The sequence below is a fragment of the Leopardus geoffroyi genome, chromosome X (assembly GCF_018350155.1).
Source record: "Leopardus geoffroyi isolate Oge1 chromosome X, O.geoffroyi_Oge1_pat1.0, whole genome shotgun sequence".
In the NCBI taxonomy this organism is placed as follows: Eukaryota; Metazoa; Chordata; class Mammalia; order Carnivora; family Felidae; genus Leopardus; species Leopardus geoffroyi.
This window is the reverse complement of record NC_059343.1, coordinates 99,236,314-99,261,996: the sequence shown is the minus strand read 5'-3', so window position 1 is coordinate 99,261,996 and position 25,683 is coordinate 99,236,314. Positions and strand designations below refer to the sequence as shown.

The following is a 25,683-nucleotide window of genomic DNA, read 5'->3' as shown; positions in this document are numbered from 1 at the left end:
GAAGTTCTACAAAAAATTAAAACTAGAACTACCCTATGACCCAGCAATTGCACTACTAGGTGTTTATCCAAAGGACACAGGTATGCTGATTCGAAGGGGCACATGTACCCCAATGTTTATAGCAGTGCTATTGACAATAGCCAAAGTATGGGAAGAGCCCAAATGTCTATCAACTGATGAATGAATAAAGAAGATATGGTGTGTGTGTGTGTGTGTGTGTGTGTGTGTGTATGTATATATGTATATATATATATATATATATATATATATATATATATAGTGGAATATTATTTGGCGATCAGAAAGAATGAAATCTTGCCATTTGCAACAACATGGATGGAACTAGAGTATATTATGCTAAGCGAAAAAGTCACAGAAAGACAAATATCATGATTTCATTCATATGTGGAATTTAAGACACAAAACAGATGAACATAAGGGAAGGGAAGCAAAAATAATATAAAAACAGAGAGGAAGACAAACTGTAAGAGACTCTTAAATACAGAGAACAAACTGAGGGTTGCTGGAGGGGTGTTGGGTGGGGGGGGTGGGTTCAATGGGTGAGGGGCTTTAAGGAGAACACTTGTTGGGATGAGGACTGGGTGTTATATGTAAGTGATGAATCACTAAATTCTATTCCTGAAATCATTATTACACTATATGTTAACTAATTTGGATTTAAATTAAAATATATATATAACTACCTAAAAGAATCCACACTCCAATGAGACAGGTATGTGTATGGTGAGGGGGTCCGAATTGTGCTGCCCTACATAGCCAGACATAGAAGGGTAAAGGGAAACTTATTTTTCCTCCGCTTCAGCGCTCTGAGACAAGAGGATGTCTTTCTCCCTGGGGACCACCGTGGCAGGTAAAGGAGCCCACGGGGCGGAGACGGCAGGCTGAGGCTGAATGCTGAGGACACTGGGAGCAGTCACCTTAGTAAACGGCAAGCTTGTCTCTGCTGCTGTCACACTTGCCTCTGCTGTTGAAGACGACATCACTCTAGCCTCTCCCCACAGGGGTATGGAGGCCCCCCATCCTTGGGCTGAGCTGGCTAGTGCTCCTGGAAGTGGCTAAAGGGCAGAGAGGTTGCTACTCCTGTCCCTCCCAGGACGGAGGCTGCCGTCCTCTGGAACAGGTGCTTCAAACTGATGATGGAGCGTGGGGCAAGCTGAGGGCAAAGTAGGCTGACAGGAGCCCGCCTCCTCTGCAGGTGGAATATGGGTGATATTCCTTGGACACTCTTGACTACCCAAGAACAAAGGAAAGGGGTTTAAGTGTTTGCCATGGTGATGTGGGAAACTAAGGCAAGTGAGAAATTAAACTCCCTTACTGCCTACAGCCCATTGACAAGTCCTTGAGACCAGGAGAGTGTCCTCCCTCTAGGAGCTCAGCTGCCTTGATGATGACACTTTGCTATTGGCAAAAATGTTAATCTTGGCTTAACATTATCCTGACCCCCCCCCCCCGCCATGATCCTGTAAGTCTACTGTAACATGTAAAAATTCCTTTGGAAACTTCCTTTATCTCAACTCCCCCAAGATATATGCTGACAATCATACTTCAAGCTTATGGCCCCTGATACATCTGAAGGGTCTCGTGAATGAGGCTTTACTAAATGGTAAAAATGGCCTTTTCCTAACAGCAGCTGGCCCTTCAAGATCCTGGAAAGCTTGCTTAAAAAGTTCCTTAGAAATTTATGCTGTCCCTGACCCCCTCCCAACCTGAGGGTATCTAATCAGTTACTCGTCACAACCCCAGTGCAGCTCTTTCTGCCCACGGGTCCTATCCCCACACTTTAATAAAATAAATCACTTTTTTGGGGCATCTGGGTGGCTCAGTCGGTTAAGCGTCCAACTTTAGCTCAGGTCATGATCTCGCAGTTCATGACTTTGAGCCCCACATCCGGCTCTGTGCTGGCAGCTCAGAGCCTGGAACCTGCTTCGGATTCTGTGTCTCCTCTCTCTCTGCCCCTTCCTTGCTCACACTCTGTCTCTCTCAAAAAAAATAAACATTAAAAAAATTTTTTGAAATAAAGATAAAATAAAATCACCTTTTTGCCCCAAAGACGTCTTCAAGAATTCTTTCCTGGCCGTTGGCTCCGGACCACCCCACCATCACCCAACAACCCCATCATTTTGTGACTTTAACATGGGCTTCGAGTCTTTTCATCTGGGCTCTGAGCTGGTGCAAACCCGGTGAGTACTTGCTCTTTTCTCCCTTTACTCCCATTTCAGGGGCTTTTCAAGACGTATGGTCTTACTGGAACACTTTCATGTCAGTTGCTCAGGCCACAATCCTCTAGCCCGTGGCTACTCTACGGGGAGGAGAAAGCCGGCCTTTCGGCTGGAAGTTAGTACCCTGGCCGGAATGGTAGTAAGACCCGGAAACTTGATGCCCTCTCTTTATTCCTGTCCTTATACAAAGTTGTCTGTCTTGGGCACGGGACAGCCACTAAGTCACCAGGATGGCTGTCAGTCTTAAGACTCCTGTTTGAGGTTTCCTCTTCATTGGTCTAACATGATCCCCTCCCCATCTCTGGTCTAGCCGCTTCTGGCTGAGAGACCTCCACTGGGAGCCGGCCAAAACCAGTACCCCATTGAATGAAAACCCAACTGGGGACCGTTTTCTAGGGAAGTATGCTGTAAAGACTACATGTGTTGGAATGTTCTTAGCTCATGATGGATTTCTGTCTTTACTGTTTTTAGTCAATGTTCTCTACTAACTACTACTTAAATTACAAAATTGGGTGATTCCCCCTTGTAAAACTTTTCCAGTATTCTCCATGGGTTAAAAACAGCGGTTTCTTCTCTGCCTTCTTAGCAAGACAAACTCAGGTCCATACGCTGGCACCCACCTGTAGCCTAGGATGCAATGGGGAGGTGGGGAGACACTAGCATCTTTCCTCAGGGGCCATAGCGACTGGTCCATGATCATAGCGACTTCGTTTGAGGGATGCCTCAGGTCGCTTTAACACCTCAGGAACCTCTGACATATCCTGCATGTGGGATGCCACGTGTCAGGGGGATTCTCGTGGTAATGGACCTTCACTACTTCTCTGTCTCTGCTCTGGAGAAGCATGGGAGCTTCTCTTCGGTCCCCAGGGACTCTCCCCTGGGATGCCTTTTTAACCACTGGAAACAAACCAATGAAAACATTGCAAAATGTAGGAAAGGACTGATCTCCTGTAACATTGCATGGCCTTAGTAAACAGGGCAAATGGACGGACGTACCCTAGGTCCAGGCCTTCACCACTCTAAATCAGGACCTGGACCCAAGGGCCTCTTGCAGAACATGTTTAGGCAGTGACCAGGCCAGTAAACTCCCTTGTGATATACCGGATGATAATGATCTAAATAGGCGTCCTCCCAGTAGAACTCAGTCGCTGGAGGAAGCTCCGGCCATCCCTGACAAAGGAGACACTGACTCTTTCTGCCTGTTCCTCCTCCTAATAGATGTGAGGGCTTCTCCCTCATTCATTTCCCAGGTTAATGGCTATGATAATTGGAGCCAACTCTGGTTAGTCTACCTCAGGACGGGGACTTTAAGGACTATTCCCAAGCAGCTGCCAAAACTCCATTTGTTTCCGGGAAATTCCCTGTCTACTCCGGCCTAACATGGACTCCGTATTTCCACGTTGGTGGAAAAAACATGGCGTCTGCTCCTCTGTCCGAGTGGACAAGGTTTAGAACTGGGAATTCTGTCTGCCTTCCGGGGGCATCTCATCTCTCCTGCCTTCCCCTCCCCCTCTTCCTGTTTCTGCACCACCTTGGGCGTGACCTACATTACTGGTTCCTATACCATCTTCAGCCAGCACCACTGGCTCCTCCCCCCACCCTCAATGTCAAGGAGTGAAGAGCATCCACTTGGACCGCCCACCTCAGGTTCCCACACTGGTGTCCCAGGTAAAAACTGACAATGGGGAAAAATTGATTGACTTTTAAATGGATGCAGATGAAACATATTCGGTGCTTAAGCTAATTTAAGTTTGCTGGTTTAATTAAGATAGATCTGTCTTTAGAGTTACCAGCATTAAATATAAAACTTTTAGGGGCACCTGGGTGGCTCAGTTGGTTAAACATCCAACGTTGGCTCAGGTCATGATCTCGAGGTTTGTGAGTTCTTGCCCTGTGTCTGGCTCTGCGCTGTCAGCTTTGGATTCTGCTTTGGATTCTGCCTCTCCCTCTCTCTCTCTGCCCCTCCCCTGCTCGCACTCTGTCTTTCTCTCTCTCTCAAAAAGAAATAAACATTAAAAAAAATTTATATGAAACTTATTCTACCAAGGTTCACTGAAGGTCAAGTAAACTCATGTTATCTCTGTTGCAATTTGTTAGCAAAGAGACGACTTAATGGTTAATTTTGTCTGTCTCAAAGTTTTTATGGGTAATTGTTAAGATAGCCTTCAAAGCCTTTGGTAACCTAAAACTTTAAAGTTTTGATTGCATGATACATGGGATTAAATTCATTGGATATCTAATGAGATAAGAAGCTAAAGCATTGATTACTGGATGTAGGTTTGTGCTTTTGACTTACTGCAGAGAAACTAAGGCTGGGTCTATTGGTAAGCATGCTTTTGTGCTTAATTGATTTGCAAATTTGCCATCTAAAGAACTGTGGGGTAACAGTTTACAATTGGTTACTACGTTTTCATGGGAGATGAAGGTTTCTAAGAGTTAAAATTCTGCTAAGTGTACTTAAGACTGATGGAAATGAGGAAAAAACTCTGTATGTAGAAAAGTAGGTGATATGTAAGAAAGATACAAGGAATGGAAATACATTTTTTGTTGAAGGTAAAAGAAAGTAATTTTGTCCTAAATGAGACTGTTATTTGGAGAGAACTGGCTTGGGAGAAAATCTGAAGGCAAAGGAAACTTGTAGAAGGTTCGTGAAGGGATATCTTTGGAAAGGAACTATATGTGTGGTCAGGATGGACTAAGGTTGAGATGAATGGATTTTAAAAGTATCCTGGTACAAGATTAAAATTCTGCCATTCTTTCTGCTCAAAAGACAATGTTTTCTTGGACTGTTCATCTGCTCTTGATAAGAAAATGTAAACAAAGGCATTTTTCTCTTTTGTCTGCAGGGAAAACCAAAGCTTATGTTTTGACTTTTTCAGGTCTTTGATTACTTAGTTAAAACTTCTCAGTGTTAAAGGAGCGTAGCTTCCCTAACAAGTACATAACCCTACATATTTGCCTTTGAATCTCTTATTGGCATCTTGGGTAAATAAATAAAGACTTGTAATGATCTGTAATCCCATGTAGGATGTGCTTTATAAACTTTCTAAGATTTTAACAAACTTCCCAGGGTTTAAATTGTAAATGAAGTTTTTTTATTTGGTATGTTAAGTTACTTGGAAAAGCACTCTCAAATAATGGTAAACCTTAGGTTGTATTTCATGAGTAAGTGCTATAACTGCTCAACTATGTATTGCCGTTCCTAAAATTTTAATGTTTTGGTATAAGGTCCTCGCTTGATATTCTGATTATTGAAGTGTTATATGTCACAGAAAGAACAGTTTCCTTGTCAATTGCATCATAATGAACTCTCCTCAGATCTGGCACAATGTCCATTTCTGAGATTTTGGTCATTTATAATTGTTCTTATTCTTTCACAAAATGAATTTCATCTTCAAGGAGATTCATAAAAAGGACTTTTAAGACAAATACAGGTATTTGACATCTTTAAAATCCTAAAACTAAAATGGGTAAGAATTTCCAGAACTAAAAAGTTGCATTCAAACTGAACAAGAATTAGGAACATGGGACTAAATGAACTGAGGAAGATTATAGTTTTGCGACTCTTGTTGGAAATATTGCTGGTTGTCTAATGTTTGCTCTTCCAGATTGAGGAAATGTTCTCTTTCGATATATATAATATACAGAAATTTCATAAATTATTCAATTGTAAACTGAAGCATTTATATTTTCTCTCTACCTGAACCCTCTAAAATTCAAAAAGTCTCAGTGAGTATTCTTCCAGCAATCATACTTTTTGCATAATTTCAATAAGAATCTTCTTGTAACAGGACACCATTGGAAATACTGGTTGCTTTCCCAAGGCTTTGACTGGAATGTCGTATTTGTGAGGCATGCATAGACTCAGATATGACCCTACAGCTCTAAGGAGTTAAGGTTGACTTTATGAAACCTGGAGCCATAAAGCCCCTTGGAAATGTTGGCCTGATACCTTGCTTACAGAATTCCTACCAGGCTTACCAGGTGAGTAAAGAATGTCACTTCCTGGCAGGGGCAGGAACCTCAGGATATCTTGGGGACCTTGTGAAGAGGAATTCACCCAATTCTACAGGTGTTGCAGGCATGTCTGAGGGCAAGTACTTGCGTTGGCTTCTGGCCTGGAGAGGCAGATTCTGGCAAAGCAAACTTAAAATTTTTTTTTAATGTTTATTTATTTTTGAGAGAGAGAGAGAGAGAGAGAGAGAGAGACTGAGCGTGAGTGGGGGAGGGGCAGAGAGAGAGGGAGACAGAATCTGAAACAGGCTCCAGTCTCTGAGCTGTCAGCACAGAGCCTGACGCGGGGCTCGAACTCATGGACCATGAGATCACGACCTGAGCTGAAGTCGAATGTTCAACTGAATGAGCCACCCAGGTTGGCAAAGCAAACTTTAAAAGACCCTTATGATCAATCGCTATTCTTGCTGAGCATTTGTAAATAATTAGGCCAAGTTTGTTAAACTGGATTTGTTTTACAAAAGAATTAGTCTTGATTTGGCTGTCCCTGGAAATGAGGATTTTTAAGAGAGAAAAACTGTTTCAATAATGTACCATATGGATGTTAAATTCTAGTTCTGGTTGTCTTTAAATGTTTGTTGTTTGCCTAAACTAGACAACTTCAGAAAAATTGTCCCAATAAGTACAGGTATGGACAATTGTCTTGCTTGTTATTCTGTGGGAATAATAACCCCATGGGCATACTATTTAAACAACTGGAAATGGGATGGATTCCTCCAACAGTTGTACATAAAAAGACTTTTCTCACTGTAATAGATAAATAGATAAAGACTATGGTGCTTTATTAAATTATTCACTTGAGGTTAATTCATAAATCTCTCAGTATGCAAACCATATCCTCCCTAAACCTGATCTGACAGTTACTAGAAACCCACCCCACATAAACCCAAAAGACCTGGTTTATTTAAAGGATTGAAAGCCCAATACAACAGGGGATTTAATTCTAAAATGGAAGGGTCTATATTGGGTCATATTATGTACTCCCACTGCAGTCAAGTTAGAGGAGCAGTCTTCATGGGCTCCCGTATCTAAATAAAACCTGTACCCCCTTTACAGGAAATCAATGAGCAAACTAATGTGCCTTCCTATTCCCGTAAACCTGTAGAAGACCTCCAACTTCTCTTCAAGTGGAAATAATGGTTGTACCTTTCTTTTTCATTCCCCTTTCCCAATTTCAACGTTTATTTTATTTTTGGGACAGAGAGAGACAGAGCATGAACGGGGGAGGGGCAGAAAGAGAGGGAGACACAGAATCGGAAACAGGCTCCAGGCTCTGAGCCATCAGCCCAGAGCCCGACGCGGGGCTTGAACTCACGGACCGCGAGATCGTGACCTGGATGAAGTCGGACGCTTAACCCACTGCGCCACCCAGGCGCCCCTCCCCTTTCCCAATTTCTATTCACGATTCCTTCTCATGATGGGTCGTTCAAAAGGATCACCCCAGACATTTGAGTTACAAACCAGTACGACCAATTTGATTCCAGCTGCCTGTTCCCACTCCCATCTGAGGATGCTTCAAGCCTCACATCTAAAAATCTCACTGGTAGACACTAGGTTTCTAATTTGCTCTAACCACTAACCTATATTTTTCTTATTTCTGTAAAAGGACCTCTTATTAATTACCTAATTGCTTACTAAACAGAGTCTATATGATGGCTAAACACCACCTGCTACACAGTGAAGGACTTAAGTGGCTCTCAAAGTAACATTATATTATTAAATGCTAAAATACCTCATATGCATACAGCCATTCTACAAAATAGAATGGCATTAGATGTTTTAGCTGCTGTACAAGGTGGAACTTGAGCTGTCATAAAAACGAAATGCGGCGTATACATTCCAGATGAACACAAAAATATTTTTGGATTTCTAACTGCCGTGGATATTCGAATTGGCACTTTAAACAATCCCTCTCTTCCCTTTCGTGATTGGTTAAACTCCTAGACTAGAGGATTCTTGTCAACCACCAAGGGACTTTTATTTGGGCTAATCTTTCTAGTTATTCTCATTATCTTTGGCTGTTTTCTCCCATGTCTCTGTCTCTCTGCCTGGTGCCAAGACTCCATCACTGCAGGAACTTCAAGCCAACAGACGATCCTTTCTACTCAAGAAGGTTCATCCACGTTGTCCGCCTTGGATTCTGCTGCCTCCACCTTAACTCCCCTGTATGTTCCCTGACCAATATTGACCCATAAAGGTAGGGACATCTCTATGCCCTTACTCAGCAGAAAGAAGCTACAGAATATGAGACCTTCCACCTTCAGCAACCATAAAGGTTTAAGGGTCAAAATTGTTCAGGGGGGATACGATGAGGGAGCGTGGGGCAAGCTGAGGGCAAAGTACAGGGTAACAGCACTACCCCCCCACCACCCTCCCATCAGGTGGGATATGTGTGCTGTTCCTCAGACACTCCTGGCTGCCCAAGGACAGGGGAAAGGAAAGAAAGCAGATAGTTGGCCGATAGAGATGACAGTCATGCAGGACAGGAGTCTCCTTCAGTTCATGGATAACTTAGAAAACTGCAAGAAAAAGGCAATCTTCTCCGTAGCCTAATCTCCAGAAACCTATAGACTCCCGTTTCCTAGAGCCCTAGTACCACCCTCACCAAGATGGGAGGGGGTTTAAGTGCCAGCCATGATGATGTGGGAAACTAAGGCAAGTGAGAAATTAAATTCCCTTACTGCCTACAGCCCACTGACAAGTCCTCGAGGCCAGCAGAGTGACCTCCCTCTAGGAGCTCAGCTGCCTCGATGATGACACTTTGCTAGGGGCAAAAGGGAATCTTGGGTTAACATTATCCTGATGCCCTAGGATCCTGTAAGTCTACTGTACCATATAAAAATTCCTTTGGAAACTTTCTTTATCTCAACTCCCCAGAGATAAATGCTGGCAATCATACTCCAAGCTTCCGGCCCCTGATATACATCTGAAGGGTCTCATGACTGAGGCTTTACTAAATGGTAATACACTGCATTTTCCTACCAGCAGCTGGCCCCCCAAGATCCTGGAAACCTTGCTTCCAAAATTCCTTAGAAACTTAACCCCTCCCAACCTAAGGGTATCTAATCAGTTACTCATCACAACCCCAGTGCAGCCCTTTCTACCCTGCCCCAGGTCCTGTCCCCATGCTTTAATGAAATCAGCTTTCTGCACCAAAACATCAAGAATTCTTACCTGGCCATCGGCTCCAGACCACCCCACCATCACCCCAAAACCCCATCACATTCGAGCCCCACATTGGGCTGTCTGCTGTCAGCATAGAGCCCCCTTCAGATCCTGTCACCCTCTCTCTTTGCCCATCCCCAGCTCACCCTCTCTCAAATAATAAAAATAAAACATTAAACAAAAAGATTAAAAATATAAAATTCACAAGGAGAAAAAAGAACAAAGAGGATGATGGTGGACTGGCTTATGTCCAACTAACCCATTTGCCAATAACAAGTATAAATTCTGGCAAAAGTGAAAAACTGCTTGCAGGCATTAGAGAGTGACCTAAAGGAGGTAGAAATTGAAAGGGATCAGACCATTGGAAGAAGGGAATAGTTCACATCCCCATCTGCAAGGTTTGTTGCCCCAAAATAACCCCCATGCTGTGTGGCATGTGGCCATAGAAACTGAGCAAAGCTGGAGTCTCCATGGTCTTTGCAGGCAGAGAACAGCGTTCAGGGGGTGCTAGGATGGCTGCGAATGTTGGGGATAAACTAGGAAAGGGAGGTTCTATGGGGAGAGGAGGAAGGGAAGCTCTCAAATCTGCATAGAAGCTTCTCTCAAGTTCTTTTTTTTTTTTTTTTTTTTAAGTAGGCTCCACACTCAACATGGGGCTTCAACTCAGGACCCTGAGATGGAGACCTCAGCTGAGATCAAGAGTCAGATGCTTAACCGACTGAGCCGCCCAGGTGCCCCAAACTTCTCTCAAATTCTTGAGAGACTCCTAAATTGTACATGTGTGGAGTTAAAACCCAAAGAGTGCAGGTGCAAGGCAACAGCTGGACGGTGAAAAGACATGAACTAAGAGTCCCGCTGTGCCCACCGCTGTGGAGACACATGCAGGAGTTTATTCAACCCAAGTTAGGGGCACCGGACAAGACGCCAGGATTCCCACAGAAAACATAAGCCACATTTAAAAAAAATTTTTTTTTTCCAACGTTTATTTATTTTTGGGACAGAGAGAGAGACAGAGCATGAACAGGGGAGGGGCAGAGAGAGAGGGAGACACAGAATTGGAAACAAGCAACAGGCTCTGAGCCATCAGCCCAGAGCCTGACGCGGGGCTCGAACTCACGGACCGCGAGATCGTGACCTGGCTGAAGTCGGACGCTTAACCGACTGTGCCACCCAGGCGCCCCCATAAGCCGCATTTTAGGATGAAGGAGCATACACCTGGACCAGGAGATTCTCCCTGGAAAGAAAGGGAAAACTGACAGACGTGTGCTCCAAAAGGACACAATCTGTCAGTAATGTAACTAGAAGAAACCATAACGTGGTTTAGGGGAAAATAATAGAAAATCCAGACTATCAAACACATCGTTTCCCCAATGGTCAGGGAATGAATGAGTGAATAACTCATGAAAGTGAAACAGTAACCCTCAAATTCCCCTAAATTGATCTGTATATTTAATGCAATTCCTATAAAAATTCCAGCAATGTTTGTTGCAGACATAGGCTAGGACGTTCTAAAATTTATATGGGAAGACAATTGACCCAGAAGAGCTAAAAGAATTTTTTTTTCAGTAGGCTCCTCGCCCAACGTGGGGCTTGAAGTCAGGACTCCTCAAACAGCCAGGCATCCCCAGAGCTAAAAGAATTAAAAAAAAAAAAGAAGAAGAAGAAGAAGAAGAAGAATGAGAGGAGGAGGAATTATTCTACCAGATGTGAAGTTTTATTATATACTTAATGAAATTTAGAAAGTGTGGTATTGGCAAAAGGAAAGAAACATAAATCAGTAGAACCAGATAGCCCAAACACAGACTCACACATATATGCTCAAATTATTTTTGCAAAAGCTGCAAAAGCAATTTCATGGAAAAAAGGTAGACTTTTTTTTTATTTTTTTTTTTAATTTTTTTTTTCAACATTTTTATTTATTTTTGGGACAGAGAGAGTCAGAGCATGAACGGGGGAGGGGCAGAGAGAGAGAGGGAGACACAGAATCAGAAACAGGCTCCAGGCTCTGAGCCATCAGCCCAGAGCCCGACGCGGGGCTCGAACTCACGGACCGCGAGATCGTGACCTGGCTGAAGTCGGACGCTTAACCGACTGCGCCACCCAGGCGCCCCAAAAAGGTAGACTTTTAAACAAGTGATGCGGAAGCAGTCGGATGTGGACATCCGTAGGTAAAAAGCTGACCTTGAATCAGAGCTCACTTCTTATGCAACAGTCAACTCAAAATGCATCATGGGCTTAAAAGTAAAATTTAAAAACTTTAGAAAAAACATAGAAGAGAATATTTGGGATTTAGGGCTGGGGTGGGGGGAAGACCTTCCCACTAACTGCTTAAAGAATTTAGAGGGGTGCCTGGGTGGCTCAGTCGGTTAAGCATCCGACTTCGGCTCAGGTCATGATCTCACAGTTTGTGGGGTTTGAGCCCTGCATCGGGCTCTGTGCTGACAGCTCAGAGCCTGGAGCCTGCCTCACATTCTGTGTTTCCCTCTCTCTCTGCCCTGGCCCTGCTCCTGCTCTGTCTTTCTCTGTCTCTCAAAAATGAATAAACATTTTAGGGGCGCCTGGGTGGCTCAGTTGGTTAAGCGTCCGACTTCAGCCCGGGTCACGATCTCGCGGTCCGTGAGTTCGAGCCCTGCGTCAGGCTTTGTTTGGGCTGATGGCTCAGAGCCTGGAGCCTGCTTCCGATTCTATGTCTCCCTCTCTCTCTGCCCCTCCCCCATTCATGCTCTGTCTCTCTCTCTGTCTCAAAAATAAATAAACGTTAAAAAAAAAATGAATAAACATTTTAAAAAACTAAAAAAAAAAAAAAGAATTTAGATAGAGCACCCGCTCCAGGAAAGGAGCAGTCACCAAGGACAACTACATTATAATATGAACTAGGGGTGGTAGGCAGGAAGTTAGTAAAATCTGGTTGTTAAAATTCTTCTCTAAGTCCCATTGTCTCTATGACCCATAAAGATTTGTTTACCAAACATCTTTCCATTCTTCCTGTGAATTGTCCTCCTTCCCTCTGAAGCCCAGACTCCTCACTCCTCCTCCTTAGTCCAGAAGGACATTTATACCTCATTTTATCTGTCTGAAATCTCTCATGTTTATGGTGGCTTCTCCCCATATATGTAATTTTGATTCTCCTGTTAGTCTGTCTCCTGTCAATTTTAATTCTTTTTTTCCTGTCGATTTTAATTCTTAAAACAGCGAGGAGTACCTTGAAGGTTAGAGGAAACAGACTATAAAAAACAATTTCAAGCAAAGTTCCACCCACCTAACAAAGGTAGAAATGTTAGGGGAGAATTATGCCTTAGGGATATCGGTCACATTCAAAATTCTGTAACTACCAAATGCAAGAGTCAAAGTTCTACTGAGAAATTTCTAACACCTCAAATTTCTATCTTCCTTTTTGTGACCTATGCTGAAGACCTTGTCTGGAACTTGTCACTGATGGGGGCTGGCTATTACCTCAGGCTGGATTCTTCCATGTATTAATTCCAAATACTTTTTCATTGGCTTAGTCAGTGATGGCTGATTTGTGGGTCAATGGATCAAGGGAGGATTGTTTGTGACCATAGAAAACCCTAAATTGTATCAAAGGATAATTTGGAGAAAAAAAAATAGAATAAGGAGAAAATAAAGCAGAAAAGGAAAACTCAGGGTGGGCTTATTGGCCTTGCTGCAGAGAGTGTGAGTAGGTTTGAGACGGAAAGGTCGAGCACAGGTGGACCTGGGGAGGCCAGACAGGCAGCCGGACAAAGCGGGCCCCGGAGACCGGGCACGGGGCTCCCGGGCAGGTCTGGCCAGGGCTTGGGAGGCCCGGGCCTCTCTGCTTTGTCAGGCCGGCAAAGCAAAGCTCAGGAAAAGAAACCCTTCAGTTTGGTGAATTTGGCTGAGTTGATTTCCGCCCCCCGGGCTTGCCTAGTGCTCTCTCAATGGAGTTCTGAAGGGAAAAGGAGCCACAGGAAACAAATCAGAAAAAAGGCATCTTGTTCTCCTCCGTCTCCAAACTCGACGCATGAATTCTTGAAGAAAAATTTCCCCCTTTTTATTAAGAGACAATTGATACGCAGCCCTGTATAAGTTTAAGGGGTTCAGCATAATAATGTGACTTACATACGTCGTGAGGTGATTACCACGATAAGTTAGTCACCATCCAGCATCTCCTATAGATGCAAAGAAAACGATGTTTGTGATGACAGCTGCTAGGACTGACCCTCTTACCAGCTTCCATATCCTCCCTCCTGCAGGGCTGCCTATAGATGGCCCTTGTGCATTGCACCTGGTACTTCCTTTTCTTACAGCGCGAGTTTGTGCCTCTTGAACACCTTTGTCCAGCTCCCCCTCCCTACCTCCCCTGCTAACCACAAGTCTGATCTCTTTTTGTAGGAGTTTGGGGTGTTTTTGTTTTTGTTTTAGATTCCACGTATAATTGAGGCAATAACGTGTTTGTCTGAAGAAAATGTTAGTGGACGCCCCCCTTTCTATCTTGCAAATACAGTAAGAGTTGTTTTATGCAACCAGCCTTAGAAATATACAACACTAGTACTGATGGGGTTTTGGGGTGATGGTGGGAGGTCCAGAGCCTCTCTGCAAGAGGCCTTTTGGTCTGGGTCCTGATTCAGAGCCGTGAAGGCTAGACCTAGGGTACCTGTGTTCCTTTGCCCTGTTTAAGGCCATGCAGTGTTACAGGAGATCAGTCCTTGTCTACATTTTGCAATCCAAATTGTTCCCAGTGGTTAAAAGGCATCTCAAAGGAGAACCCTTGGGGACCGAAGAGATGCTCCCATGCTCCTCCTAGAGAGAAAAGTAGAGAGAGAGAGAAGTAGTGAAGGTCCATTACCACGAGAATCCCCCAACTCCCTGGTGGCATCCCACGTACAGGATATGTCAGAGGTTCCTGAGGTGTCAAAGCAACCTGAGGCATCCCTCGAATGAAATCGTTATGACTGCTGACCAGCCCCTAAGGGCCCCTGAGGAGGGATACTAGCGTCCCGCCGCTTCCCCATTGCATCCTAGGCTACAGATGGGTGCCTGGTGTATGGACCTGAGTTAGCCTTGCTGAGAAGGCAGAGAAGAAACCTCCGTCTTTAACCATGGAAAACACTAGAAAAGTTTTACAAGGAGGGATAACACAATTTTATAATTTAAGTAGTTAGTAGAGGACACTGACGGAAAACAGTAAAGATGGAAATCCATCATAATCTAAGCGACATTCCAACACCTAGTCTTTATAGCCAACTTCCCTAGAAAACAGTCCCCGCTATGGTTTCCATTCAATGGGGTACTGGTTTCGGCCGGCTCCCAGTGGAGGTCTCTCGGCCAGAAGCGGCTAGACCAGAGATGTGGAGGGGATCACGTTAGACCAATGAGGAGGAAACCACACACGGGAGTCTTAAGATTGGCAGCCTTCCTAGTGACTTAGGTGGCTGTCCCGTGCCCAAGACAGACAACTTTGTATAAGGACAGGAATGAAGAGAGGGCATCAAGTTTCCGGGTCTTATTACTATTCCTGGGAGGGTACTACCAGCCAAAAGGCAGGCTTTCTCCTCCCCATAGAGTAGCTATGGGCTAGAGGATTGCGGCCTGAGCAATTGACATGAAAGTGTTCTCTAGTAAGACCATACTCCTCGAAAAGCCCCTGAAATGAGAGTATAGGGAGAAAAGAGAAAGTACTCACGGGGTTTGCACCAGCTCAGAGTCCAGATGGAAGGACTTGTAGCCCCAAGCTGGGCACCATATGATGAAGTTTTGGGATGATGGTGGGGGTTCTGGAGGCGACGTACAAGAAACAATTCTTGAAGACGTCTTTGATGCAAAAAGGTGATTGTATTAAAGCACGGGACCAAGACCCGTGGGCAGGAAGAGCTGCACTGGGGTTGTGAAGAGTGGCTGGTTATATACTCTGGAGTTGGGGAGGTCAAGACAAAAGGGAGGCCTGCAGAGGGACTTTGATGTGCTAAAGAGGATTCCTAAGATACCTGAGACCTTGCTGTTGTCAAGCTAAGGTTGTTTTTCCCTCTAGTAAGGCATTGGCATTAGGGCAGCAGGGTTTCCTGGAGAAATGTTATACTCTGTATTTGCCTCAAGTATTTGTCAATGGGCTGCAGGTCATAAGGAAATTTAATTTTACCTGCCATTGCCTTCCTGCCCTTGTTCCCCACATCATTATGGAGGGGTGATGTTGGGGCTCCAGGAAACTGAGTCTATAGGTTTCTGGACATTAAGCTATTGACAAGATTGCCTTTTTCTTGTAATTTACTAAGATATTTGCAAACTGATGGGGACTCATGCCCTGTATGACTGTAATCTCTATCACTTAACCATTTGTTTTCTCTCCTTTCCTTTGTCCTTGGGCAGCCAGGAGTACCTGAGGAATGTCACACATACCCCACCCTGGGGGGGGGGGGTGCTAGCTTGCATTCTGTCCTCAGCCCACCCCACGCTCCCTCATCAGTACCAGCCGATTCTTCAGTTGGCCCGCTTTGTGCTTTGGCTTATGTTCATGCAGATTTGACCTCCGGTAAACTTGGGTCCCCCCAAACTGGGCTCCAAGCGCTGGCTTTTTTAGACCACATACCCATGCGGCCGAAGGACCACGTACTGACACGGGACAGGGAGAGGAGGCCTCAGCTAACGTTTTCCGTTGAGTCGGCCTGAGTCGGCACGAGGCCCACCTTCGGTTGGGCAGCCCCCCACACCAGAAACGCCACCTCACCCAGGTGTATGTGACCCAGGGCGAAGCCTCCTCCGGGAGGAATCCCCACCTCCCACACTACTGGGGATTTTTGTCTCCTGTGCTCCGGCAGCCAGTTGTTTCCTTCCAGCCCCCATTAAGTTCAGCCGACGCCCCAGCAGATACATTCCATGTAGCCGGCAGCCGCCTCCTTCTCGCTCGGTTCCTGGATTAGGCCCTTAGGGAAAGACTGGGCCAAGGTGTGTGTGTGTGTGTGTGTGTGTGTGTGTGTGTGTAGGGCAGCTAGTCCCTCCTTGGCCCTCCCACTTTACCTTTTCTGTCTTTATTACTGTGGGTGGTTACAGCAAAGCAGAGGGTCACTTCTCATCACCATCAGGGAGGTGTTGTGCCGCCTCCCTTGGGAGCACGCCCGTCCTCTTCCTCAGGTGAGCCTCTCTGAGGCTTCGTCTCCCCCAGAGGCTGAAGCCTCTACCTTCTTTCCGGGCAGTGTCCTCACCAGATGTCTGCCCGGGGAGAAGCAGTGGGGGACAAAGCCCAGCGTGTCTGATGGTTTTGGTGAGGTCTTGGGGTGATGTTGGGATTCACAGCTGATGGCCAAGAAAGAATTCTTGAAGACATCTTCGGTGCAAAAAGGTCATTTTATGAAAGCACGGGGACAGGACCCGTGGGCAAAAGAGCTGCACTGGGGTTGTGACGAGTAACGGATTAGATACCCTCAGGTTAGGAGGGGGGTCAGGAACAGCATAAGTTTCTAAGGAATTTTGGAAGCAAGGTTTCCAGGATCTTGAGGGGCCAGCTGCTGGTAGGAAAATGCAATGTATTACCATTTAGTAAAACTTCAGTCATGAGACCCCTCAGATGTATATCAGGGGCCAGAAGCCTGGAGTATGATTGCCAGCATATATCTCCGGGGAGTTGAGATAAAGGAAGTTTCCAAAAGAATTTTTATATGGTACAGTAGACTTACAGGATCCTGGGGCGTCAGGATAATGTTAACCCAAGATTTCCTTTTGCCCCTAGCAAAGTGTCATCATCGAGGCAGCTGAGCTCCTAGAGGGAGGTCACTCTGCTGGCCTCGAGGACTTGTCAGTGGGCTGTAGGCAGTAAGGGAATTTAATTTCTCACTTGCCTTAGTTTCCCACATCATCATGGCTGGCACTTAAACCCCCTCCCATCTTGGTGAGGGTGGTACTAGGGCTCTAGGAAACGGAGTCTATAGGTTTCTGGAGATTAGGCTACGGAGAAGATTGCCTTTTTCTTGCAGTTTTCTAAGTTATCCATGAACTGAAGGAGACTCCTGTCCTGCATGACTGTCATCTCTATCGGCCAACTATCTGCTTTCTTTCCTTTCCCCTGTCCTTGGGCAGCCAGGAGTGTCCGAGGAATAGCACACATACTCCTGGGGGGGGAGGGGGGGAAAGGGGTGGTGCTGTTAGCATGTACTTTGCCCTCAGCTTGCCCCACGCTCCCTCATCAGAACTCATGAACCATGAAATCATGACCCAAGCTAGAGTTGGATGCTCAACTGACTGAGACACAAAGGTGCCCCACTCCTTGTTAATTTTATATCATCAGTTTTTTAAAGAACGTTGTCTTGCAGAAGGTATATTTTTATACATTTCCTTTAAAAAAAACCCTTTCTAATCACAGTTGTTCTGCTGAAAAATACTGTAAATCTCTCAGTTTAAAACCCTCCATATTCCCTTTCCAAATTAAAGGTTTTTTCAAGTTTATTTATTTATTTCGAGGGAGAGAGAGAGAAGGTGAGCAAGCCAGTGGGGAAGGGACAGAGAGAGAGAGAGAGAGAGAGAGAGAGAGAATCCCAAGCAGGCTCCATGCTGTCAGCCCAGAGACTCATGAATAATGAGATCATGACCTGAGCAGAAGTCAAGGGTCAGAAGCTCAACCGATTGAGCCACACAGGTGCCCTCCAAATTAAATTGATCAGACCACTTTTAAAGAAGAAACAGTCAAAGGCTTTTTACTTTGCTTAAACTTGAGAAATGTGACCTTCCCCTCTGAGTCAGACCCTTTTGGGCACTTGTAATGGGTGTAAGCATGATAGCATGTATTTTTTATCTTTCTATTTCTAATAATTATTCCAGAGTATCTAAAGGACAGGCTTGTAGTGAATCAGAAACACTCTACTACTGGGGCGCCTGGGTGGCGCAGTCGGTTAAGCGTCCGACTTCAGCCAGGTCACGATCTCGCGGTCCGTGAGTTCGAGCCCCGCGTCGGGCTCTGGGCTGATGGCTCAGAGCCTGGAGCCTGTTACCGATTCTGTGTCTCCCTCTCTCTCTGCCCCTCCCCCGTTCATGCTCTGTCTCTCTCTGTCCCCAAAATAAATAAACGTTGGAAAAAAAAAATAAAAAAAATAAAAATAAAAAAAAAAGAAACACTCTACTACCAACCCAGTTCTCTTTTGCCTCCCTACGATACATTTTAAAATAAAGCAAAAACATGAAGAAAAATCCCTCATTGCTATAGTTCTCATCTAAACTGTTCTAGGGGCACCTGGGTGGCTCAGTTGGCTGAGGGTCCAACTTTGGCTCGGGTCATGATCTCGCGGTTTATGGGTTCGAGCCTCACATCGGGCTCTGTGCTGAGAGCTCAGAGCCTGAAGCCTGCTTCACATTCTGTGTCTCCCTCTCTCTCTATGCCTTCCCTGCGAATGCTCTGTCTCTGTCAAAAATGAATAAACGTTAAAAAAAATTTTTTAATGTCCTCAATGCATGTAGAGTCTTTCAATCATGTCTTGTTTTTATCATGTTTCTTTCTCATATCATGTGACTTTACTGAGGCAGACATTTCTCATTTCTTTTTCTTTTTTTTAGTAGTCTCCATGCTCAACGTGTGGCTCGAAATCACGACCCTGAGATCAAGAGTCACATGCTCCACCGACTGAGCCAACCAGGCCAGGCAAACATTTCTAAGCAGAGGTATAAGATGATTAGTTCCTTCTGCAGCACAGGATGTCACAGAAGTGACAGAATCAATTTTCAGAGAGTTTCGGGAATACCAATTTTTTTTTTTTAGTTACGAGTCAGGAGTTGAAAGCAACATATTCTTTCTTTTCCAAATTTACCAGTGTCCTTATTTCTTGCAGCTAATTGCTTTCTTCCAGCACTTAGAAAACCTGCAGAAAGAATGTGAGAGCAGTCCTGTCTGCATGGGTGCAATTTCTTAAGGAAGGGACCCTCACATATCTGAACATGATCTCTCGCTTTGAGCTCAAGATGGGTGCTCAGGGGAACGTGTAGAAAAGGACAGTCCCAGCCCCTCCCAAAAGGGAACTAGGCATTGGAGGAGCAATGGAAAAGTCCAGAAGAAGATGCACATGACAGAGCTGTGCCAGATGTGGTGTGATTATTGATTCTGTTCCAAGTAGTCTTGGACTTTGATCAAAATCAGAAAAAAAAAAGTGCTTTAACAGAAAATGTACCCAGGTAATATCAGTTTCTGGCTCAAGCTGGCCAGTGAATGCATGTACACGGCAGAGCCTGTTTGAAAGACTACTTTGGAATATTTTTTTGGGGCGTCTGGGTGGCGCAGTCGGTTAAGCGTCCGACTTCAGCCAGGTCACGATCTCGCGGTCCGTGAGTTCGAGCCCCTCGTCGGGCTCTGGGCTGATGGCTCAGAGCCTGGAGCCTGTTTCCGATTCTGTGTCTCCCTCTCTCTCTCTGCCCCTCCCCCGTTCATGCTCTGTCTCTCTCTGTCCCAAAAATAAATAAACGTTGGAATATTTTTTTAAATTTTATTTTAGAAAGAGAGAGCACGCAGACAATGGGGAGAGACAGAGAAACATAAGCAGGCTCCACACTCAGCGCAAAGCTCAACGTGGGGATCAATCCCATGTCTCTGGGATCACGACCTGAGCCAAAATCATGAGTCGGACCCTCAACCGACTGAGCCACCTGGGCACCCCTTGAGAGACTACTTTGGAAGCCAGATCATGGACGACCAAGTTCACTGCCTCAACTGCCCCAAACCAAAGTGCCCTTTGTGGCCACCTGTAGTCAGGTAAGTGCTTACTCATCTGGAAGCTCACTTCCCAATGGGAACCTGCTTCTCAAGAACTTCATTGAAGAGGCTCACCAGGACATTCCCAGGCCTGCAGCCAGGCCTGAATCTGTTTTCTGTATCCAGCAAGAATGATGCTTGTATCTCACTTTAGGGGTACACAAATCTAAATCCACCTCTGCTGACCCTGAAATCAGCAGTCCTCCACAGGGCAAGTGCTTTTTTTTTTTTTAAGTTTATTCATTTATTTTGAGAGAGACAGAGACAACATGGGTGGGGAAGGGGCAGAGAGAGAGAGGGAGACAGAGAATCCCAAGCAGGGTCCACGTGGTCAGCATGGAGCATGACATGGGGCTCGAACTCACAAAACAGATCATGACCTGAGCTGAAACCAAGAGTCGGACGCTTAACCGACTGAGCCACCAAGGCTCTCCCACAAGTGTTATTTTGTAGTGCTGGCCATTTACTTTGTAACCCTGCTATAAATCCCATCATCCTGGGGAACGTTCTAGCCTTTCTTTTCATGAGCTTAGTGTCTGTGGCCCACATCTCCTAGATGGGTTAATCTGGTTATTTATAGCATTTAAGCAAAGTACAGCCACAGTTGGTTGGAGCCTGGAGTGAGAAGAAGGCTCTACATGGCTAAGCAGCTGAACTGGCCCAGAATCCTAAGGGTTTCCCTGTGTTGTAGCACCAGGGACCGAACTGGCCAGGAAGACGTCCAACTTTGTCACACGTTCTGCTTCCTTCCAGGGGAAAGGACTAGTGCCAGAGGAATCATTTGCGTATTATGACCACGTTCTCCTCCAGTCCTCCCGGGACCTGATGGGGGTGTGGTGACTTGGCTCCCATTCATGCTGCCAGCTGTGATGGCTCCACCATGGGCATGTGTGCCCGCCACAGTTATGCCTTCTGTATTCTGTGCCAACCGACCCCCCCCCCCCCTTAGAGCCCCTCCACAGGAGATGACTGTAGGATGTTGGGATGTGTGAACTTGACAAACTAGAAAAAAAAAGCCTCTTCATTTTAATGGTAATTTTATTTCTTTTATTTCTTTATTTCATCATTTATGCTCTTGGCATAACCTGTTGTAGGTTCTGGGAATACAGCGTCGAACCAAAGACACAAACACCTCTGTCGGCACGGAGCTTACTTTCTACCGGTGGGGACACAGGCAATAAGCCAAGCAGATAAGGATATTACGAGGTGGTAAGAGCTAAAGGGGAAACATGGAGCAGAGACATGGTGTAAAATGTTTCCAGGAGAGGGGGAAGAGACGAAATTTTAGTTAGAATGTGCAGTAAAGACCTCCTGGTGAATTGGTTTGGAGTAGAGGCCAGAAGAAAGTGAGAGGACAAGCCTTTACAGATACCTTGGGGCAGGGCTCTCCAAACAGAAACAATAGCTACGCAATTTCTACCCCTGAGCACAGCACGTAGATCATGGGGGACAAATGAAGAACCATGTAAGCCACCCATATGTTGCTTCCATGGCACATAGCTTTGATGAGTCGATGAGCGCTTTCCCACAGTACCCAGATGTGGCCTTGGAATCCTCTCGAACACAGCTTGTATTAACTTGCCATTGCTGCCATAACAAACCGCCACAAACTCAGTCACTCAACACGAATTTCTTATCTCCCGGTTCTGTAGGTCAGCAGTCTAGGTAATATGTCGCTCCGTGGATCCGTTGTGTACAATGTCACAGGGCTGACAGGGTGCCTGGATGGCTCAGTCGGTTAAGCGTCTGACTTCGGCTCAGGTCATGATCTCACAGTTCGTGAGTTCGAGCCCTGCATCGGGCTCTGTGCTGACAGCTCGGAGCCTGAAGCCTGCTTTGGATTCTGTGTCTCCCTTTCTCTCTCCTCCTCCCCCACTCATACTCTTCTCTCAAAAGTGAAAAAACATTTAAAAAAAAGTGTCACAGGGCTGAAATCAAGTCGTCAACAGGCCTGCATTTCTTTCAGGAGGTTTTGGGGATGAATTCACCACCCAGCTCATGTAGGTTTTTAGCTAAATTTAGTTCCTTATAGTTTGGGGACTAAGGACCTCATTTCCTTGTCGTCTGTCAGCCGAGAGGCAGTTTTTGCTTCTAGAAACTGCTCTCATTCCTTCTCATGCTTTTCACATGGCTTTCCTTCAGCAACAACTGGTGGAGCCCCGCCCACAATCTGCATCTCTCCACCGCTCCTTTTCCCACATGTCTGTTGCCTCTGGCCAGGTGAAGTTCTCTGCTTTTAAAAGCTTCTGTGATCAGACCGGCCCCACGCAGCTAACCCAGGATAGTGTCCCTCTGTGAAGGTCCATAACCTTAACTGTATCTGCCAAGTGACCTTTTTGGTATGTAACGTAATAGAGTCAGGGGATATAGGGATTTGTGCATGGACACCTCTGGTAAACTACTCCATCTACCACATGATAATCCAGAGAGCTACCACTAGTTGGCATAGGAAGAGGAGATGAAACTTGTTTGCCATCCCTGATCTAGATCATGATAGGGAATTGTAGGCCTTTTGCATCCACACATCTAGACTTTGGTTCAGCCCATTGCAACCTGGGTGTTGTTTTCTTTTTTTTTTTTTTTTTTTTAGTGTTTATTGATTTTTGAGAGAAAGAGACAGAGCGCAAGCAGGGGAGGGGCAGAAAGAGAGGGAGACACAGAATCCAAAGCAGGCTCTCCAGGCTCTGAGCTGTCAGCACAGAGCCTGACGCGAAGCTCAAACTCACCGACCGTGAGATCATGACCTGAGCCAAAGTTGGACGCTCAACCGACTGAGCTGCCCAGGCACCCCTGTGTGTTAGTTTTCTATTGTTGTGTGACATGTTACCCCGAACTTAACCACTTAAACCAATGCAAATTTATTATATCATTTCTTTGTGTCAGAGGAGTCTGAGCATAGCTTAACGGGATCCTCCATTCACGCTCTCACGACCTGTAATCAAGGTGGCAGTCAGACCATGTTCTTATCTGGAGCCTTGACTAGGGAAGCATCTACTCCGAAGCTCATTCGGGTTGTTGGCAGAATCCATTTCCTCGTGGTTTTGGGGCCACGGTCCCTATTTGTTAGCTGCCTCTCTGCCAAAGGGCACTCTCAGCTTCTAGAAGCTGCCTGAAATTCTTGGCCATGGGGCCCTCACCATAGACAATCTCACATCATTGTAGGTTACTTTTTCAGAGCCAGCAAGGGGAGTCCCTCTCTCTGTGTCTCTCTCTAGTCTGTTAACACATAGTCTTTCTTTTTAAGTTTGATTCTTCTTTTTAAGTTCATTTTATTTATTTTGATGGAGAGATAGAGGCAGAGAGAGAGACAGAGAGAGACAGAGAGAGACAGAACGAGAGAGAATCCCAAGCAGGTGCTACACTATCAGCACAGAGCCTGACATGGGGCTCAATCTCACAAACTGTGAGATCATGACCTGAGCTGAAATCCAGAGTCAGACGCTTAACCAACTGAACCACCCAGGCACCCCACACATAGTCTTGTATAAGGTAACATACAGCAGTGACATCCCATCACTCTTGCCATATTCTGTCAGTGAGAAGCAAATCACAAATCCCACTCACATTCAAGGTGGAGATGATACAGGGTATGGACATTGGGGCCTCCACAGGGTCTATCCATGACAGCCAATTTGATGACTGACTTAGAAAACTCTGTATTTTTGTTAAGACTTCCTACTCGGAAAATGAAAATTGCCACTACATAAAATTTTCTTACCCAAAGTGAATGAGGGCTTCACTTTTCAAAGTAGTTTCGGAGTGCCTGGCAGGTTCAGTCAGAAGACCACACAGCTCTTGATCTTGGAGTCATGAATTCAAGCCCCATGTTGGGTGTAGAGATTATGTAAATAAAGAAAAATAAAAAACTTAAAAACAAAAACCAAAGTGCTTCCATAACTCTTCATTTTGCATTAATTGTTCTGAATATCACACCCTTTGAAGTCAAATGTCTTACAAAGCCAAACTGCACGTGTATGTGAGCACACACACACACACACACATTTAAGTTTGTTCTCAGACCTGCTTATCCTGGGATATAGCACCCCTGGCGTGGGGCTCTGGAAATGTAGACATTTTACTATTAACCTGAGTATATGATGTTTGCTTTAGATTTTATTGTTCCTTGTGTTTGTGACTAAATTGAATTTAGTGATAAGTCCCTATTACCTAACTGAGGAAGTTCTCATTATATTTAATTATTTCATGACATGCCTCAGACGTTGCGACAGAGTGGAGGGGTTGGCACCAGGTGCTGATTGAGACTTTTAAAAAAATCACTTAGCCATTTTAAATTGCATACTTGAAATATAAGCAATTTTCAATTCTAGCATGAACATGTAATTATCATACTCCCCTTTGAGCATCTATGTTTGGTTTGTACCTATTGCTTATCAGAAGGTTTGCTCGTTATTTAGCTAAGGAACACTTGCTAAGTGTTTTGTTTTACTAGCCACACTAAATATTAAGCATAAAATAAAAGGTATTTGTCATGGTTCCTGTCTATCTCAACCCTGCATGGGAAAAGGGAAAATTAGGGAATGGTTGTCCTGGATCTCCTGGAAGAAGTGAGTTTCTCTTTGGTTTTATAGTCCTGATGGTTTTTGTTTCTATCTTTATCTCCAGAAATTTTTTTCCAAGTTTGTTTATTTTGAGAGAGAAATGGGTAGGGGCATAGAGACAGGGAGAGAGAGAATCCCAAACTGTGGGGGATAAGCTTAGGAATCCCCCGGGCTTACACCAATGGGTTGACAAGGCATAAAGAAATACAAAGTCATAAAATGCTCACAGCTGAGTTTGGGGAAACCAGATTGGCACTCCAAGAATAGGGGGGTGCAAAGACACGCCGAGAGTAGGGAGGCACAAAGGTGCCAGGATTAGGGAGGTGCAAAAGCACCCCTATTTTGGGTGAGAGGGTGCAGAGCCCCCCCAAAATAGAGAGAGGCAAAGGCCTGAAATAGAAACGGCACAAAGGTGCCCAATACATAGGAATAACAAGATTATATATCCAGGCTGAAAGCACCCCAAATTTAGTACTATAGCAGAAAGCTGCTTTCACAGGAGAATAGGGCCAGGTTAGGTAAATTGGTGAATTGGACTATGGACCCACTGCCCTGCAGGCAAAGCAGTCCAGAATGGAGATGGTTAACAAAACAAAAGGTGCCTTGTTAACCCTGAGGTTACTCCCCCTACCTGTCTCATCCCCTTGGCTGGCTAAGGTAAACAGAGATGCTGCCTCAAGTCTGCTGTAAACAACCCTCCTCCCGACTGCCCGGGGCCCAGATTTTGTTTTGTATTAACCCAAACCCCTAACCACGAATATCTTCAAGACTCCCTTTCCCTCATGTCCACAAGTTAATGTTCACAGATGCATTGTCCCTTTGTGCATGTCCATTGCCATGTTTGTAAGCCTTCTGATCCTAATAAAAATGGGGCAAGGACCCTTATTCGAGGCTCTTGGTCTTTTTCCAGACATTAGCCATCTCTCACTTTAATCCTGCATCTGCTCTTTTGCAGGCCAAAAGAGAACTTTAGACTTAGAGTCTACGACACCAAGCAGGCTCC

At 45.2% G+C, this 25,683-nt stretch overlaps 3 long non-coding RNA genes across 9 annotated transcripts in view; 2 read left to right on the top strand and 1 right to left on the bottom strand.

Moving 5' to 3' along the window:
- The window catches only part of LOC123595205, a 22,023-nt gene extending 14,600 nt beyond the window's left edge, over positions 1 to 7,423 (top strand). The window contains exons 2-4 of the long non-coding RNA XR_006711083.1: positions 2,072 to 2,201; positions 3,814 to 3,908; positions 7,311 to 7,423. This is a non-coding gene — a long non-coding RNA (uncharacterized LOC123595205). The remainder of the gene's footprint in view (positions 1 to 2,071; positions 2,202 to 3,813; positions 3,909 to 7,310) is intronic.
- LOC123595203 lies at positions 6,231 to 17,386 on the bottom strand. Of its 3 annotated transcripts, none has more exons than XR_006711076.1 (3): positions 14,056 to 17,386; positions 13,521 to 13,570; positions 6,231 to 6,386 (listed from the first exon to the last, which is right to left on the bottom strand). It is a non-coding gene; the product is annotated as an uncharacterized LOC123595203 (long non-coding RNA). The 3 variants fall into 3 exon arrangements; XR_006711077.1 differs by having other exon boundaries at positions 6,231 to 6,373; XR_006711075.1 differs by lacking the exon at positions 6,231 to 6,386 and having other exon boundaries at positions 12,187 to 13,570; positions 14,056 to 14,201; positions 15,085 to 17,386.
- On the top strand, positions 7,634 to 25,683 carry LOC123595204. Of its 5 annotated transcripts, none has more exons than XR_006711082.1 (5): positions 7,634 to 8,451; positions 18,936 to 19,040; positions 19,865 to 20,121; positions 20,875 to 21,153; positions 25,636 to 25,683. It is a non-coding gene; the product is annotated as an uncharacterized LOC123595204 (long non-coding RNA). The 5 variants fall into 5 exon arrangements; XR_006711081.1 differs by having other exon boundaries at positions 20,875 to 21,330; XR_006711080.1 differs by lacking the exons at positions 20,875 to 21,153; positions 25,636 to 25,683 and adding an exon at positions 21,216 to 21,871.